This window comes from Tenrec ecaudatus, chromosome 3, assembly GCF_050624435.1.
Source record: "Tenrec ecaudatus isolate mTenEca1 chromosome 3, mTenEca1.hap1, whole genome shotgun sequence".
In the NCBI taxonomy this organism is placed as follows: domain Eukaryota; kingdom Metazoa; phylum Chordata; class Mammalia; order Afrosoricida; family Tenrecidae; genus Tenrec; species Tenrec ecaudatus.
The window spans coordinates 47,055,304-47,061,164 of NC_134532.1; positions in this window are offsets into that span (position 1 = coordinate 47,055,304).

The following is a 5,861-nucleotide window of genomic DNA, read 5'->3' on the forward strand; positions in this document are numbered from 1 at the left end:
GATGGAATGTCTATCAGTGTGATGGACTGATTGGCCACCAATCATGCTTTTGTGACAATTTCCTTTGCCCTCCCCCTCCCCCTCCCCTTCTTCATCTCACATCTGAATTGGAAACCAGGGAAGCCATTTCCACTTCCTGTTGGTGGTGAATTCCCTCATCCAGAGGATGTGTGTGTGTCTTTGCGTTGTCTTTGTCTCATAGATTTAATAAATGTTCTCTTTGAGCTCTATTTGAAGAGGATCTCCTCTTTACCCTGATCTTGACTGCATGTCCCTCAACCATTTCTGCCCATCGGAGGCTAGCTTGTGCTCTGCTTTAGACTGTAAAATGGAATTCCAATCTCAAATATCATTTAGGGTGAACATTTATTAAGTCTCACAAGAGACAAAGCCTCTTCCCCCAGCATTCTGGGAAGCAGGTCTGCAGAAAACCAACATGATTTATTCACAGAGACATCCTGACTCAAGGCCTTGCAGCTGTAGCGCTAAAAGCCTTCCCCTTATCAACACATACTCCTTGACCTAGCTCCTTGGATTGTGGAATCTGCCTGCAATTTCTTTCCCTGCCTAAATAAAGCCTTTCTTAACTTCACATTCCTGGCTGAATTCAATCTCTGCTCTGCAACTCAGTTTTCACCTCTCAGGGTGCTCTATCTCTAATAGAGCTCCTGAGATTTGTGTGCTGCTGCTGTAGCTTTCTTTCCACTTGGAGTGTGAAGAGTCCCACGTGGGGATGTTTCCCCTAATAAGCCTCACCTCAGAGATTGGTTGTGTTAATGGCTCATCTCTCTAACACTGCGCTCTTCCACCCCTGCCAACACCCCGTTATCATCCCTCTTCGCTCTTAGAGTATTGCTGGCCCAGATTTAATATCCACTAATTTTCTTAATAGAGAATTTTGGTTTCCCTTGTCATCCTTTTGATTTGCAGAATCTAGCAATTATTTTATTTATTTTCAGGTCCTTCTCTGTATTAATCTGGAGAAATAATAGATTTTCTTCACCTGTAGTGTTTCAGTGTTGAAAATCCACCGGGCAGTTCTACACTACCCTATAGTGTCACTATGTGTGAGAATTGGTATATTTTAGTGGCACATGCCCTCAAGATCAGCACTTTTTAAAAAATTTGAGTTATTTTCACAGTTACATAGAATTTAAATCGGTCATTTATCCTAGTGGATACAGAAAACGTTTTGAAATATCCTGGTGTTTATTAATTAACCAGTTGAATTTAGCTTTGTATTTTCTTGCTTATGCTTAATTGAGTTGGTCCCCATCCCCCACCCCACCCCTCTCCCCACATGACTGATTTTGAAATCATTAATGGTGGACATACATCCACATCCTAAGGGCTGCATACTTAAGTCTCATTTGCTAACCTGCTGACACTCGTCTCTCTACTTTTCCATTACTTAAGCTTGCTATTTCTACATTGGTCCCCAGACCCACTAGATTCAAAATTTTAGTGGGCTGTTGCCTATGCCCATATTGGATACCTGCAGGAAGTTTCCTAGCTGCTCCATCCCGCCTCGTCAGCCTGTGTAGTTGTGATTGGAGGCGGAAAGTGTTCCCACCTGCCCAGGGTTTGTTGCTTTATAAACCAGAGTTCGAGTAGTGTGCTTGGGGCCCGGATGTATGGAACCCTAGCTGTTTCCTGGCGGCCAGCTCCAGTAAAGCTTTTGATTTCATCCTTTTCTGTGTGGCCCTGATTAGTCTTCAGACCTGGATATAACAGTTTCTTGGAACCAAATTCTAAGTATATAAATTATTTTTATCCTTTTGATTTATTTTTTTCATAAGTTAGCTGTCTTTTCAATTTGTTTGCATTTCTGTACAAGAAATGTGTCCTACTAGTAGCTCTTCATTTTTAAAATTGTGTCATAATTATTTCTAATACAAGGCAACATCCAAATATATAACTCTTATATATAGTAAGATAGGATCTTATTTGAAATAAGATACCATTTTCTATGTGTCCGTGCATGGTAATGCTTAAATGTTCTAGTCTTTTATCCACATGTTCTTGATAAGAGGCTTGTTTTGTCCACTGCACTACGGTGGATTCTGTGAGTGATGCCATAGCACCTTAAACTCCTCCTTGGGGTTTCTAGGCTATAATCGTGTGTTACCAGATGGCCACCTCATAGAACACAACTGCTTTCATTTCATGGACCTCCCAGTCCTTTAACCACTGGAGCAGTGGGGCTTCTTCACGGACTAACTTAGATAGGCCACACTGACATGCTGTTCATTATAGACATGGTGATTCTTAATGGGAATAGTGTTTGTTTCTGATTTAGTCATATTTTCAACACAATATCCATGTGCATACATAGACAGGATATGCGCTCATCATGTTCCATTTCCCCTTTGGTTAGGTGCCATGGATTTAGTTCCATATCATGGCTATGTCATGTGTTATAGAGCAGAACAGTTCCATATTGTTTCTTGAACATCATGATAGTGGAGGCAGATCTGTTCTTCCACCGTAATGCAGGCTGAGTTTACCTCATCAATCCTCAGTGGAACAGTCCAATCTGCTGGTGCCACCTAGAAACATTCATTGTCCCTAACCCCCCAAAACTAACTCATAGTGTTAGTCAATTCTGACTCATAGTGTTCCTCTATAGGTGTCTGAGATCTATAAAGGAGCAATCAGCCTCATATTTTTCTTTTAGATCTGCTGGTGGGGTTGAACTGCCAGCCTTGAGGGTAGCAAATGAAGCCAGAATTCATTTTCCCCCCTGGGAATGAGTCAAATCAAGCAGATGCCATCAAATCCACACCAACTCCTGGAGACTCCTGGTGTGTCAGAGCACAGGGATGTTGCAGAGGTGCTTCAGTGACTGGTTTCTCAAAGTGCCTCACTCAGACTTTCTTCCCTGGAGACTCTGATGAGACACCAACTTCCAATCTCTCCATGAACACCTATCCATGTTAACCATCTGTAATGCTCAGGGACATCAAAAACGAAGCAAGGCACACATGCGTGCATGTACACACACTTAGGAAAGCCAGAACCTCTGTAAGTTGGAAATCTTTTAGAGAAGAAAAACTCTAAAGTAAAAAATGAGTTTGAGTTTCTAATTATAACATGAGAAACCACAGAGTTGAATTTGTAAAATTTGCAGGACCCAGAAAAATAAAGTAATTCTGTTAATTTTCAACTATCAAGTTTGTATGTGAATTCTACAAATATACTGTAACCTAACTGGTCTCTTTACCATAGCTAGAGATTAAAATTAATATCAACTTTAATAGATCTTCAAGAGAGGTGTTATATGTAAATAGCTTAATATTCTTCCTGAATTTTCATGGAAGATGAACAGGTATCCTAAAGATTTTTAAGATGTACAATATTTGAGAAATTATTACAAATGTATTACATTATTTTGTTTAGCTTAATCTATTAGGAACAGCTATGCAGTAGCTTCAAAAATTTCATGGATAAATTCCATAATCTTTATTCCATTTTTCATGACCTTTTTGAAAGCCCCTTGTGCTTTCATGAATATGGCATGAATGATTGGCTACCAATGAGCTCCTTGTATCTCAATTAGGTAATAGTTTGGTAAATATCAATCATTTTGCCTACTATATGATTCTATATGGTGACCATATGTGGTTTCAGAGTAAAATTATATTCCGTAAGATTTTCATTGGCTAACTTCATAAGTTGGCTGATTTCTTCTAAGGCTGCCTTCAGTCTCTAATCTTTTGTTTGGTAGCTGAGCACTCAGTTGCTCTCACTACTCAGGGACTGCATTTAAGGACCTGCATCTTGAAGTGTGAGTGCTTGCAGGCAGAGCCCTGTGTGGCCTGATGTCTCAGGAATTAGCTTCCCTTACAAATTGGTGGGCCTTTGTGGGGCTGCTTTTCTTTTTCTGTAGGTCTTTCATGTGTTCCTATAATGATACTTTATTGCATATGGGGTATATGAAGAAAGGAACGCTTTTGTCACAGTGGGTTAAAAATTGGGCTGCTGACTGCAAGGGCAGCTGTGCACACTCACCAGAAATGTGCAGAGAAGATGAGTCTACCTGCTCCAGAAAAGATGTGCAGGCGTGGGAGTCCTACAGGGAGTTCTGCGCTGTGTGATAGCTCTGCTGTGAGTTGGACCAGATGTGGTGGCAGGGAGTTATGTGTGGACAACGCCAGCCCTTGTTCTTGACCCCTTATTAGCTATTTGAGGCTAAATGCAATTAGATTCATGTTTTTGTGGACTCTTGTGAAGTGCAAAAAAAATTTGTGATAGTTTTAGGAACTGATTATTTGTGGAGGAGAGTTGTTTTGGAACATGCTACTTTTTAAATTGATTTTAGTCTTGTTTGCATTTCTTCATTGAAGTATCAGTGATACACCTTTCTGACATCTTTATCCTTATTAAAATTTATTTGGTCAACCTGGGGTTTGCCTATCCTTAAAACATAACAAGTACACCCCCACCTGATGCCCTGTGGTCTGGTATTTTGTCCTCCTGGAGCAAAGTCTTTTGGGCTATCCCTTAGTTAAGTCCATCACGTCCTTCAAATCACTGTTAGCAATGAATTCAATTGATTAGACTAGTAAGGGCAGATGATTAAAACCACCACTGAACAAAAGGGCCCCATAGGCAGGTACAGAGAATGATTTCACAGTGGAAATCAGCTGAGCGAGTACCTATGTTCACCTCCCTTCTGTTTTGAGGACAGATGTTTGCTCTGGGTCCTAACTAGACTAATTAATTCGAGGCATTGAAGAGAATGCCTTTCTTGATGTTAGTTGCCATCTAGTTTTCTCACTGTTGCTTTATAACAACAGTGTGCACCCATGGTGAGGTAGTGGGCTATGTGTTGAGTTGGTGAGGTAGTGGGCTGTGTGTTGAGTTGGTGATGTAGTGGGCTATGTGTTGAATTGGTGATGTAGTGGGCTATGTGCTGAGTTGGTGATGTAGTGTGCTATGTGTTGAGTTGATGAGGTAGTGGACTATGTTGAGTTGGTGTTGTAGGGGGCTATGTATTGAACATGTACCCACATGTTCAGCCATTCAAAGCCACTAACTGGTCCACAGTAGAAAGATGAGACTTTCTACTCCCTTAAAGAGTTGTGGTTTCAGAAAAATATAGGGCCTATAAATATATATAAAAAATATAGGGCCTATAAAAATATAGTCTGCTCTTTAGGGATGTTTTGAGTCAGAATTGACCCTATGACTGTTTTTTTTTTAAATGTGCAACAGAAAGAAAAACATGCCCTGTGACATACTCTGACTTCAACATGGTCTGCTTTTTTTCTCTGAGACTGGAATGGTGACTTGGGGCTCTTCACGTATTGGTCATAAGTCCTACTCTGAATTTCTTTTAAATAGTGCACTATTGTTTCTTTTGTTTTACTTTCTTGCTAGTGCTTCTTCATGCTCCATTTATTTTTCTTGTGCAGAATCTTCCATGAATGCTTATTGCTAATGAGCTTTTCATTTGGTGGGTGACCATGGAGCTTCCCTCTCCTGCCCATGAAGACCTGGGTGCTCTTTGACTCCTTTGCTTGTATGTTTGAGGAACGGAAATCTAACTGAGCATTTGAAAACTCATCACAGAACCTTCCCATGTTGTTAGAATTTACTTATCATACCAGGGTTTTCTGGCTAGTGTTTCCTAAAGTGATCATTTTATTTCTCCTACACTAGCTCACGAAATGTAAATATGCATGTGTTAATGCTCAGGCTCCACCTTTGTTGCATTTCTCATACAAGTTGTTACCATTTGACCTTGTCCTTCTGTTCTTATTAGTTGCTGTGGAGTCATTTACAACTCATAGCCACCTCATGTGTCCAGGGTGGAACTCTGTGGGTTTTGGAATGGTGTGCCCTGTCTGAGCAGATTG